Source organism: Lepidothrix coronata, unplaced genomic scaffold, assembly GCF_001604755.1.
Source record: "Lepidothrix coronata isolate B3197 unplaced genomic scaffold, Lepidothrix_coronata-1.0 Scaffold0, whole genome shotgun sequence".
In the NCBI taxonomy this organism is placed as follows: Eukaryota; Metazoa; Chordata; class Aves; order Passeriformes; family Pipridae; genus Lepidothrix; species Lepidothrix coronata.
In genome coordinates, this window is record NW_016690180.1 from 11,039,108 (window position 1) to 11,053,244 (window position 14,137).

The window sequence follows — 14,137 nt, forward strand, 5'->3', positions numbered from 1 at the left end:
AAAACATTAGAAAGGTTCACTGACTGTAAGATGTCATCAATTAATCAAATGCGTACTTACAGCACTAAAAAGCATTCAAAATTTAACACTTTTTAAAATGTGATTTTCAAATTTTAAAATACTAATTAGAGGCATTAAAATAATTGCTCAAAGAAAACTGCCACTAATGAACCCCAAACTGCAATTCTGCTTTTAACTATGCTTATGTTAGAAGAAATGTTAAACATTTATTTTCTTTTTTCTTCCCTATTCCTGTGTTCCACACCCAAAATTAAAGAAGTATCTCAACAAAGACTTCAGGAAGGTTGGTGTATTAATGCTTCGTGACTTTACAAAACAATAACCACTTCCTATCCCAAAGGTTTTTTAAAGTGCAAACACTTCTGGTTCATGGTTATGTGAAAAGTGCCTTACAGCAGCAGCTACAGCACAGTTCATCCAGGAGAAAGACAGGAAAACATCCTACAGTTACTGACTGTATGTTCTTAAATTAATTTTTCTGACTGGCAGAAATGAGCTGTAGACAAATTACTGGCGCTGCATTGCAACTTTCTGCCACTTTGCATCACACATTTCTCTTGAGCGGTGCAAGCCACATGTTCAGAAATACTGACTTTGGAGCAGTCAGCTTAACAATAGCATGAAAAGACCTGTACAGAAAAACAGCCTGGTTTGCTATTTATTTTATTCAGCTAAGGGCAGGGGGAAAGAAAGATTTCCATATGCAATACAAGACTACACTGTCAGATGCTAGATCAAGTATCATACTGGTTTCACACACAAGAGAAGCTGTGATCCAAGACACATTTCTTTAATATTAAAACATTAACATTGATTTATTCAGTTAATACCCAAGCATTATCAGGGACTGCATCATCAACAAGCAAAACCATAGTGCAGACCTATTCCTAAGTAAACAGCACAGTAAGCTTAATCACACTCAAAAACTTTTAACTCTGAGTCCATCAGGTCAGCTGTGGTTTCTAAATTTTGTAATACAAAATGTACAGTACTGTGATAGACCAGTCTCTCAAAACACAAAGTCTGTTTTCTGTACCAAAAGGATCAAGTAGCAACACACAAGATGAAGACAAGCAAAAGATTCCCTGTTCATACACTCCAGGCATATTGGTAGCAAAGATTTTAATGAAACTATGACTGATTTTAATAATAACAAGGTAGAATTTGGGAGGTGGGACCAGATGACCCATTGTGGTTCCTTCTACCCTGACCCATTCTGTGATTCTGTAAAAGTCACCAATTTAGAAATGGCAATACTCCAGCACAAATCATCTCCTCTAGAAATGTCACTGTTAAGGAAGAGTGGTCACAAAAACACAAACCCACTCTTCTGCAGATATTTAAAGAAGTCCTGCCAAAAGTAAATCTATTCTTTAGAACCAGTTTAAGGAAGGTATTGCCTTAAAAAACTACAAAAGACCTCATAAGATAGATTGAAAGACTGGGGGAAATCCAAACAAAATAACATGGAGATAGTTTCCTTTTGTAGGCAAATCTGGAGTCAAACTAAAGACAATTTTTTTACATTTTTCCAAGACAGCAACAGCATTATTCCACCATGAGGCATTCAGATTTCCTCAAAGACTCACAGAAAAATGGGTAAAGGACACCACTGCCAACATTGTCAACAGCAGAGTGGATGCCTGTTTGGTAAAAAATTACAGGTACTCCCAGTTCTACATTAGACTCCATATAAAAGCCTACCAGATTTCGTCACAGTAAAAAAACAGTGAAGAAACAGATTTGCAAGTGATTAAGTAATGCAACATACTGCTCCATGCCAGACTACACAAACTTCTGAAATACACAGAGGTCTGTGGGTAAAAAGTTTACGCTGTATTTAAATGTCAAGCTATGCAATGTCACAGCTACTGAAGCAAAGTATTTTGAGAGACTTGAGCACTCAAAATGAATAATTTAATTCCAAAAGACACCTCAAGAGACTCATTTCTCCATTAGTGAGGATTTCTGTTTAATTAGCAGCTTCAGTTAACAGCCTGCCCCCCAATGGAGACTTTCAACTGCATAAGGAATAATATATGAGAATATCATATCTTATTACATATTTTTAAAACAAAGTGTGATCTCATCTGGAATTTCTCGTGTGCAATTGATCACTGCAACTCAAAAATAGTGTGGCAATAAACAGGCTTCACAGAAAGGCAACAGAAATGATCAAATATAACACCAACAATCATCACACTAAAAGGCAGAATGCTTATAAGAATCATATCAAAGTTTATAAGTATGAAAATTTATGTTTATGAGAACCATATGTCTCTTAAATATGAAAACCAGAATTTTTATTTAGTTTTAGAATTAATGTTGCATCTACACAAGATGTGCACTTACAACATTTTAAGAACCCAGTTGTGCACAGCAGATGTCAAACAGAACTCATAAAAATCCTTTCAATATAAAGATTTCTACCACTGTATGCCCACCTGCAGTTGAGTCTCAGAAGGACATCATAGGCAACACTAAGGACTTGCATAGGTATACATCTGACAAAAGACAGTCTAGGGAAAATATGGGCCTGCTGCTGAATGGGCCAGGGCCCTGGTGACATGGGATATGGGAAAGGCTGAGGTACTGAATGCCCTCTGACTCTGTCTTTACTAGCAATATCGGCCTTCAGAACTTCATCAAGTTGAACAAAGGGAAGGGTAAAGTCCTGCACCATCCATGAGGAACAACCCCATGCACCAGTACATGCTGTGGGCCACTCAGTAGGGAAAGTAAATTTGCAGAAAAAGACTTGGTGGTCCACCAAGAGGAACACGAGCCAGCAGTGTGCCTTTGCAGCAAAGAAGGCTAATGGTATCCTGGGGTGCATTAGGAGTGCTGTCAGCAAGTCAAGGCAGGTGATCCTTACGCTCTACTCAGCAGTGGTGAGGCATTCCTGGAGTGGTGTGTCCAGTTCTGGGCTCCCCAGTACAAGAGACATTTGACCATACTGGAGAGAGTGTCCAAAGGGCCACAAAGATGATGAAGGGCCTGGAGCATTTCTCATATGAGGAAAATATGGGCGAGCTGAGACTGTTTAGCCTAGAGAAGACTCAGGGGGTCCCATCAATGTGTACAAATATCTGAAAGGAAGGTGCAAAGAAGACAGAGCCAAAGCTCTTTTCAGGGTTCTCCAGTGAGAGACAAAAGTCAACAGGCAACAACTAAAACACAACACCTAAACATGAGGAAACACTCTTCCACTGTGAGGATGACAGAGCACAGGTTGCCCAGGAAGGTTGTGGGGTCTACACTCTTGGAGATATTCAAAAGCTGTATGGACATGGTCCTGGGCAGCTTGCTCTTGGTGACCCCACTTGAACACAGGGGAAGGTAAACCAGATGTCCTTCAGAGGTCCCTTCCAATCTGAAACACTCTGTGAAATGATCTGTTTCTAAGGTGGCAAAAGAGAAATCAAATACCTAGTCAATCATCATTTACTTATTCCACAGACTTACTCATGTCCCTTCCATAGATCAGCTTTACAGGAATGACTGCTGTGAAAACTAAAAAATTCTTTTAATTAAAAACAATCTGCATTTATCATACAAATAACATGAAAGCAACATAACCTATGAAATGAGCATCCTAATTCTATTTGTGCACTCACATTGATTCAGTGCCTTTATGCCATCAGAGCCTTAAGAGTAATGTCTGGATAGAATGAACCATTTTGGCAAGGTCAAGGTTACACAGATAAAAAGGAAAACATTTTGATCTACCGCCAGTTTGTGGTTAGGATTGTTACAAGTAAAGCAATGACAGCCAAGCATGGTAACTAGGTGTATAGGAGGTAAGGAATTCAGTGCAACAGTTCCACACTACTGAATGGAAATGTTGCTCCATAATAGGTTATTCAAATCCCACTACTAAATGAAATCTTTCTTTCATCTTTTATATATATTAAAAAAGTAATGAGTCTTAATGAAATACTTTAAAAACATTGTGTTAGAACATTATCAAAAGGATACTGCATGTACAGATGTTCTCCCCCCTTCAGTATGATATTAAGATTTTCTAAGCCAACTCCAAATATGTATGATTTGCTTTAATACAACAGTATGGTTCAGAACAGCACTCTTCCCATTCAGCTTACCAATGATGACTGCTCCCTATACATTTCACTGAACACAGATGAAGTGATGGCCATGCAACACAAAGAAACTACCTTTATTTCTTAAGAAATACAGATATTAGAGATTTTAAAAGAACATATTATAATAAGGACTTGTGAGATTAATCAGCATGAATCACTACTAAAAATCCTGTTTATAATTAGACTAGTAGCTGACAGATACAGAACTGTAGAGTCATTAGAAAGGTTTGGGTTAGATGGGACCTTACAGATCACCTAGTTCCAACCTCACCTCCATGGTTAGGGACACCTTCCACTAGACCAGATTGCTTAAAGCCCCACCCAACCTGGCACTGAACACTTCAAGGGATGGGGCATCCACAACTTCTCTGAGCAACCTGTTCCAGTGCCTCACCATCCTCACAGTAAAGAATTTCTTCCTAATATCTAATCTAAACCTACCCTCTTCCACTTTAAAGCCATTCCCCCTAATCATCTTGGAGGTCTCCTCTGGACTCAGTCCAACAGGTCAATGTCCTTCCTGTGCTGGGAACCTCAGAGCATTACTAGAAAGTATTCTCTTGTAGAGTAGGAAACCCAACTCTTTAATTGTATTTCTCCATAAAAAGTAACATTTACAGCACTAACTGTAAATCTGAAATGAAGCACTGAAATGAGAGATGAATACCAGAGGGCAATATTCATAATCATGTGGTCCCAGAGATGTTTAATTTGAATTATACATATATGTTTATAAATACAAAACAAAATGCCTTGTATTACTTGCTTTAATTGTAAGCATTGTAACTTGATCGTAGATTTCTTCATATGACATAAGCTTCATAAAGTCACAAAAGCAAGATGATTAAATTAGAGATGTTAATTAAAGGCTTCCATTGATTTTACTAGTGATTTGGCTCAAGGAAGTATTATTAGGAAAAAATATGCAGAACAAATCACAGTACATATAATTATTCCCTTCACTCTAAAACAAAACTAGTTCTCTGCTTCGGTCAATGTTGCTTAAAATAGTATGTATCTAAGGCACACAAGGAAAAATATCCTTTAATTCTGTACTTGGATACTATTAAATCTCAGATTAAGCTATGTATCAAGTCACCATGCAGTCCTAAACATAATCAGAAAACTGGTTTCTTAGGTTCTTCATTCTGTCTCATCGGTTTTGTGTGAAAGTAATCTCAGGTTCCCCGCTATTATTTATTTCAAAAGTTCTTCTGACAATAACTACAGTTCTTCTGCCTGCTTCATCTCATGTAGTCTCCCTTACCCCACATGCATACATACTCTCTACTAAGTACCAGAACAGACAGGACAAGCAAATTCTTTGTCATATTCAGACCGAGAACAGGCCCATCAGCTGGCAGGTGAAGTAGAATTACTTATTTGGCCTTCCTTACCTACCCATAGTTTCAAAACCTTTCAGAGATTTAAAACACAGTAAGGGCTTCATTCTGTCAGAGCTTGACTGATATTAGCAAGTAGACAGAAATGTGATTAGGGAGGAACTGATAAACCAAAAGACATAAACCCAGCTCACGCGGGGAACTTACAGATGCACAAGCTGCCTGTTTTTTGCTCCTGTGTGTGTAAAACTGCCTTAGCCTGAGTGGCTACATATCGCCTGAACCCAGGATTTAGAAACAAAGTAGAACAGAAATCAACACAACAGCTCATTGTTCAAACACAACTCTGAGCTCCTATCCTTCCCTGGTTGTGTAAAACTGAAATGAGCTTGAGCACATAGACGCCGATGGCAGAAGTCTAGACCACCTATTAAAGTTTTAAATCACTAACGTACTTGCAGAGTTAACTGTTCAGCTAACCTAAGCAGCATAATGATCCCATCTTAGCTGCCTTACCCTCTTTTTAAAGGAATCCTTAAATGTTTCCTGTTCTGCACAGAGAGCAAGAACTAGGCATCAGCAATATAAATGAAGTGTCAGAAGGAACAGAGTCGCCTGTTGGCACTCCCAGGGGCACGAGGTCCACTACTGAACTAGCATGCTCAAGAAAGGGAAAACTCTTGAACCCAGATTGCTAAACTGTCAAAAGGAGAAGGCATAATCAAGAAAAAACATTCGTTACTTGCTTACCATGTGTTTTTCCAGTTCTCTCATATCAACTCCAGCTAAAATCTTAAGGGAAATACAAAACTAATGTGTTGTACTACTGGATGTAGATCTCTTCAGATTTAGACTGTCTGCAATCGTTTGCCCATCTATCCTCCCCATTAGCTCAAAGTTCTAAAAATTCCTTACTTAGCTTTCAGTACATGTACATATTATTTCTCATTCATTGAGCTTTTAAGTTTTCAAACAATAATGTTAGAATATTTACTGTAACTATCACTTAACCTGTTTTAAGTACAATTGTTCTTTGGTTGAACTGTTAGACAATTTCTTATGCAAAGGTGCAAATTAAATTTGTATTTGTTAATTACAAAACCTTTCAGGAAGTGAAATGAGGTACAAAAGAGTGAAATTTTATTACTTATCACTTGATCTGCATACATGTTTGTAAACTCATACATTAATTTCAGTTAATTACTTTCATTTCCTTGGAAAATACTTCCAAGTTTAAAATGCCTTGGTGCTTGGTGAAGATCTTGTCAACCTTATCAAGTTATGATAACATTATGAAATGCCCTACTTACTCAATGCTTTAATTATAGTTTGAATGCAAAAGCTTGTGATTACATTTACATCCAAAAATACAATTTCTCTTACTGCATGTGAAAGAGCAAGATTTAAACTTTGATTTCATTTCTGGCAAGGACAAAGTGATAATTTAATATTCAAAAGTACTTTTTTTCAGAGTATTAGAATATGTTTTAGATTATTTACCAGACAAATGCATATGGATATAAAGAATAACCAACATAGAATGCTTTACTTACCTGGACAGTAGCTATCAGCCTAATAGCTTATTTGTGCAAAAGTCAACATAAAACGTCTACTCTGGTAACAAGTAAGAACTTGCTTGCAAACAATCCAATCATCAAAACCACTGTAAAAACCTCATCTTCCTGTAAGCTTCTCCTACATCTCCTCACCACTTATACACTATTTGTAAACTTTTAATTAATTTGCTAATTCAGCCACATTACTATTTGTATTCTTTACAGTTCAGTTTAGTAAACTTCACTGGACTTGAGTCTCCTCTTACTCTACACTATGAATATGTAATATATTACACAGTCAGGTGCTGTGAATATTTAATTCATTTTAAGGGTATACTTTAGCCTGATTTTGCCAAGTTCTACTGGCTCTGAGGTTGAGGCTACAGGAGTCCACGAATGGTGTGAACTTTTTTTTGTAATGAATAATACTACTTCCACCCAAGTCAACTCAAATATGTACTAGACAGATGATATCATCACCATTGTCCCTATATAGCCCATATAAAAATCTTATCAGTATTTCCTCTTACAGCTTTGTAACATACTGGCGAAAGGAGATGAGGTGGGAGTAATGGCAGGCACATGAGAAATAACATGAGCATTTAAAGAATAATCTAAAAGAGATTTTAGCTAATGTAGTCCTCTCCCTTTTTTTTACAAAATTTTTGAAAGCACGATGGTATAAAGACCTGATCACAGATTTTCCTTTTCTCTCTTTCTGTTTCTTCATTACTCTTTCCCTTTGTTAACAATGTATACAGAAAATGGATTCAAAAGTGCGAGGGGAAAAAAAAAAGAGTGCTTAGGAAGCGAACCTGCTTATAGTTCAACAGGCTGTAAGATCTTTCTGTCCATAGTGAATATTAAAAAATGTTATGTCTAAACAGTTCCGGCAGTTGAGAATATGGTGACAAAAAGCAATGGTGAGCACAAAAGGATTACAAAAGCCATAAGCAGATCTTATTACCACAACCTCTCACTTACTCTGACAAAGCTATGTGAAACATGGAAGGAAGAATAGGAAATACATTCTGCTCCATCTAATTCCAGCTTTTAAAATATACTGCCTATTAGATAAAGTAATTACAAAAGACAAAAAGAGAGAACTTAGGGAAACTAGTAGGAAACAGATACAATAGAAATACTTTAAAAATAGAAACATTTAACTGAAAACTTGCAACTCTAAAGTTGAGCTATTTTTTATGTTTTGTGTTTAGCTTTTCAAAAGAGTATCTATTTTCCTTTTCTTTTCTGGTAATTGCTATCAATCTGGCATTTCAGAAGAAAGTTGTACCTCAGATACCAGTCTGTAAAGAAAGTGTTTCCTGCAGAGCCTCTCTTCTTGCAGGTTTAAATTCCAATCAGAGCTGAGATTGGAGGGGAGGGATTTCTTTTTAACCAAACACAGAACTATAAACACAAAATAATGAGTGATCAAAGAAATAATCACACTTCTGGCCTCCCAACATTTAGTGTTTCTCAGAGTCATTTAACTTTTTATTTAATGTTGTCCTTTCCAACACTACTTATGTAAGGCTTTGCCAAGGTGAGAATTGCTTTGTTGCTGGAGCCAGAAAGCCTATCTAGCTGAACAAATGTCTCCACAATTGCAACCCACAGGAATAATTAAAGAAAGACTATCAGAAACAGGTCTGAAAGCATGAAGTTGTCCACAGCACTCCTGTTGAGGGTGGTTGAGCACCAGAACAGACTCTCCAGGGAAGTGGTCACAGCACCAAGCCTGACAGAATTCAAGAAGCGTTTGGACAATGCTCTCAGGCACATGGTGTCATTCTTGGGATGTCCTGTGTAGGGCCAGGAGTTGGATTCAATGATCCTTGTGGGTCCCTTCCAACTCAGCAGATTCTATGATTCTATGTTAAGTTACTTTCATTCTTTTTAGGCAAGACACATTCTGCTGTTCCTCCTCTCCTCCATATAAAATTCAGTACATGTCAGCATGAGAAACACCTTACATTTTCAAGGCATTTTTCAAAGACTTAAAAAGCTCTAATTATGCAAAATATTTGGGCATGCTGTGGCTTTTTAAAACTGTAAGGGGTAACATTTCTCAAAGTTAGTCCCCCACTGAATGTGTAATACAAGGCCATAGAAGATTTCACAAAATGCAAGTAGAATGTTGATTTAAATTGCAATTTCTTGAACTGGAAAGAATTGCAAATTTTAAGCAAGTTGGTTAGATTCTTATTAAGTTTTAAATTAAGTTCTTTTCAATAGTGTCAATACAATGTATATTTGCTATTTTGACAAAAGCATCAGCTAAGGCAGTGAGGCAAGTCTACCTCCAGACACATTTTCAAAGAGATGAAGCCAGTGCTCTACCTTCAATTTCACTATTCTACAAAAACATCTTGTACAATTTTATAAACAGTTTTCCATTAAATCTGAAAATGTCATGGGTGCCTTTGCAATAATCCAAGCTACTAATCAAAAATTCTTCTTCAAATATATCCTGTTCTTATGGAAGAAACTAGGATTTTTAACATTAGCTGCACTTTAGAATTGCCAGAAGAGGTAATTAATTGGCAAACTATTCCTCTGAACAGATTAAAATCAATACCTCTCTCAACTTTACAGAAATTTGTCCTCTGGAAAAATGCCAATATAGTCCATAAAACACAATTACTAATCAGCAGCCCTGCTTGATAATTACTCATTCTACCCTGCAATAAGATGTGAATAAAGATTTATCCCATAGTCATCCACCTTTTCAGTTCCTTTTCTTTGGAGTACATTTTGGCATTTGCTTCAAATTCTTTTTAACTATCATGACCACTGTACAAAAAGGTGCAGGTCAAGTCTAAAAATTCTGACAATCTCGAGGAGGTCAGCTATTTTGGCAGGTGGAGCTATCACATTTTGAACTACTGCAAAATACTGAAAACACAAAGTCTGTTCACGAAGTAATTTCTGGGGAACCTTAGCAGTTATCATAATTTTTAAAACTCAGGAAAGGGTTGATGTCATCTACAGAGAAAGATACTAACAAGGATATGGACTGACCAAGGAGGGAAAGATTGTGACAAATGATGAACAGTAAGAAAGACCATCTCTCTTCTATATTACGACATGAATAAATTCTAGATTATAAAGGAGTGTGTTTCTTTATCAACATTTCCAAAGCAAGAGATCTCACAGTCAAGAAAGCAGATTTTTTTCACTTTAGTAAAACCTAGTCATCATCATGGCTGGGCTTCGCAAATGAAGATTTGGGGAGGGCTCTACCCACGTTTGTTACAAGCGCGCTGGTGGCTAATAAGGCCAATATGAGATAGGCACGTCCAGTTGCAAAAGGCAGTAAAACCTAGTATTCCTAAATTAACTGGATTGCTTTTGTCACCCTTGCTGCTAATTTTCAGCAGTATTTTACTTTACAAAGAATTCAGATACAGCTAGATCCTTGCATGTATTCATGTTTTCAGCATTCTTTTATCCCTTCACTTTGTGCAAATGTCAAAGCCATTCCCTTTGAAAATTACTTGCACTTAGAACAGTCTTACTACTTTGCTGCTAAAAAAATGAAATAAAGTGAAAGCCAGTCAGTATTACTGGAGTAATGAGATTTGACTGTGCAGTTGGTGGGCCTTTATTCATAAGAATTTCTATAAAGCCATATTTTCTCTAACAGACTCTCTTATCGTTTTTCCTGTTTTTCCTATAATGATTAAAAGATTCAAAGTGAAAGGCTTCTCATGCATTTTGAAAAGATCAAAACTGAACTTTACAGTAATACTGACAGTCTTCTAAAAAGCATGCTTTGATAAAGAGCACAAGTAATGAAATCACGTAAAAATGGTTAAAAAACACTAGCATGTGAAGCCTACAAGGGCAAAGTCAATTCCTGCTTGTGTATGCTTGCTAGAAACAAGCCCTCAAAAGATGTGCAATATAACACAAAAAAAAAAAAAAAGATGACATTTCAGGTGTAAGGAAGACCCAGTATCCTTGTGGGCTAATATCACATTCCTTGTAGCATAACTTACTATTAGAATTGAGTAAATACAGTAATTACCTATAACACTGGAATCATCTCTAGTTGTTCAAAGAATCCTGTTGTTCCATTTGTCCTCCTCTTTCCAAAAAAACTGAGGTAGCAGAAAAAAATCTGGAGGCAGAAAAATAGCAGTACAAAGAAATAAGAACGAGCCATTGGGAAAAAAAAATTTAAAAATCTCAAAAGCAGATTCCCTACTCTATTCAGATAGAACTTCCTTCCATTTCTGCTGTGATTCCTAAACTTTCTGAGGAAGACGATAAAAGCGTGTCACTGCACAACTGCCACCTTAGTTCCTTCCACAACTTCAAGTTACATACCCATCAACAAAGACCCCAAAGGAAGAAGGGAAATTAATACGAAATTTTTAATTTTAATTGAGACATGAACTCTCAAGCAACACTGGATTACGAGGCTGTGTCTCTTTAAAAAAAAAATAAACCTTAGTCCACTTTCACCCTTATCTTCGATTAGCTGTAATTCCATGAAGGGAAAAGCAGTGAAGTATTGATCTGCCATACAAAGCACTGAACACAGTTTTCAAAGACTAACACTGATGCTATTGGTGAATAAAGCCAACTACCACCACTTAACATGTTTCCTTACATGGAGCAGCTCTATAAAAATTCACACTTACTGTCACAGTGGTTCTCAACCCCTTCCTATTTACAGGCCACTACAAATCTTAAAAAAATCTAGCCTGCTGAAATAATATGTGTCTCCTTTTGGCTTGGTACCGTGTGCAATGGTACCAAGTGACTATGTACACTTTGCAGTGAAAGAAAGTAGCCTTACATGATACCTGCATGCATAATGTGATACCTAATATTTGACCTCTCATGATCTGATCTTTCTTACTAGATGCAAGACTGTCCTAGGTCTCTGAATGGTAATACCACCTCAATCTTGCATCTGGAGAGAATAACCTCATCTTGCCTACCTACATGACTGGGTTTTAAGGCCAGACAGCCAAATAATACATGTATTTATGGTCAGCATTGCTTTGCTAATAACTTTGAATTAAAGATTTTCTTCTTAGGAAAAAAAGCAAACAGTGGATAGTTAGGTTTGAAACCACTGCATTTTTCTAGTTGGTAAGACTGCTATAAGAAAAGGCAATTTAATTGCTGTGGGAAGAGGCAAACTGTAAGGATTTTGTAAGGGAAATGTAAAATCACACTGTAACTTCTTAAGAGCTGTAGAAACTTTCACTATTGGGCCACGTTATATCTGATTAGGTACTCTTTATCATGTCATGAAAGGCTGAATTATATCAATAAAACCACAAGACAACAACATAAGCAAAGAATCTTTTTAAAAGCACAGGTGCTACAAAAGTCCAGAGCTGGAACAAGTTCCCCAATATGAACTGTCACTGTTAGCAACAGTTTGCAATTACCCTTTGACTATAATGGTCTAATGGGAGAATTCCTTCATCTTCACTCAAATTCTAATCTATTTTAAATTAGCAGTCAATGCATTTTTGTGAAACGCAATGTGTTAAAATCTACCGCTAAAGTGTAAACACGCTGCCTTTGGTAGTAGACCTGGCTATCCAGAGGACATAAATGAGGGATGGTTCAATGAAGCTGACACATGGCAGAGGAAAACACTATTTGACTCAGATTAGGATTATTATTTATTATTATTATTTTGGTTCTATCCTGCTTTATGCTCCTTGTTCAACAAGTGGAAAACAGGAAAAATATAAGATGGGAACACAATCTGCCCTATCAGGAATGCACCCATGAAGTTCAAGAATATGGTACTTTTTTTTAAAATGCCTCTTGAAATTCTCAGGCAAAAATACTTTCATGAGAAATGATCAGAGATTGTTTCTGGTAAAATTAATGAACTGCCCATGAAAATACATCCTGTGATCTGTTTTTAAAAAGGATCCACCCCTAAAATACATAGATTTTGTCTAGATAAAAAAGCTACACCAATGTAAGTTCAAATTCTTATTCCTGTTCATGCTCGTGGACGACCTGAATGATATTTTTTTTTCTTGAAAATAAGACTGTATTTGGAGTTTAGCTCATATACTTTCATCATTGACTTTTAGGTAAAAGGAAGGAACGAACTCAAGTTTTCCCTTTCGACTGTTATGACATTACTGGCCAAGCAGCCCGACTGCGAGCCACGGATGGCGGGGCTTCAGCTGGGCTGCACCGCCGCTCACACAGCGCAGCCAGTCCGACCTCAGAGCCCGGAGCCACAAAGAGGCTTTAAGGAAAAGCACGAACCAGTAATATCTATAAACAGCCGTTTGATGTTCAACACTTATACTTCTTTTTGGTTTCGGCGTAATAACGCCGCTCCCCATGCCGGTGAACTGGCAGTCAGTCGCTGTTCTAATCTGTTCGACCAGTCTCAAAAAAAAAAAAAATAGTTTCCCACTATTTCAGACTGTGATGGTGAAGGCTGAGAGATAGAGCGGCAAGTCCCCGAGAGCCCGCTGCGTTCAGTGCACTTTTAGCGGGTCCCGTCTCTGAACGTTTTGAAGTGACTCGGCCGCGGGGCCAGACCCCGCGCCCCCCTCGCCGTGCCCCGCACCGCCCCTGCTCCGTCCCGCACCAGCTGCCGCCGCTCCGCTCGGCGATGCCACTTCCCCGCTGAGCACGGCGGGTCCCTCCCGGCGGGCTCAGGGCGGGCACCGCTCCCCGTCCCCCCGGGCGGCGCCGCAGCCGCGCTCCGCAGACACCCGGCAGGAGAGAGCCCGGTGGGCCCGCCCCTCGCTGGCCCTCGCCCGCGCCACCGCCCTTCTTCTTCTTCTTCTTCTCCTCCTCCTCCTCCCTTTCTCCTCCCCCTCGCGGCAGCCCCGAGCCCCCTCCCCTCGCTCCCGAGCCCCGACCGCCCTTCTCACCTCTCACGGTCCGAGAAGGGGGCGCGGTTGGGAGGGGGCGGGGAAAGGAAAAAACCCACACGGGAGGCCCCCGCACTCCCTCCCGTCCCCTCCCTGCCTCCTGCCCGGCCGCGGCCGCCAGCGCTCCCGCCGCGCCGCTCCCCGCGGGCAGGGGCGCTCCCGCCCGGCGCTGTCGGGTCCCCGCGGCCCCGCCCTGCGCTCGGCGCCTCCGGCGGGGCAGGGGCGGGGACAGA

The 14,137-nt window shown here is 38.9% G+C and overlaps 1 protein-coding gene across 2 annotated transcripts in view; it reads right to left on the reverse strand.

Annotated features, from left to right (window-relative positions):
• The window catches only part of KLHL5 (kelch like family member 5), a 61,589-nt gene extending 47,574 nt beyond the window's left edge, over positions 1–14,015 (reverse strand). For both annotated transcript variants that reach the window (XM_017805463.1, XM_017805454.1), the window contains exons 1-2: positions 13,905–14,015; positions 11,057–11,149 (exon numbers count right to left, since the gene is read on the reverse strand). The gene's annotated coding sequence lies outside the window, so the exon portion shown is untranslated. The remainder of the gene's footprint in view (positions 1–11,056; positions 11,150–13,904) is intronic.
• Positions 14,016–14,137: the final 122 nt, after the last annotated feature.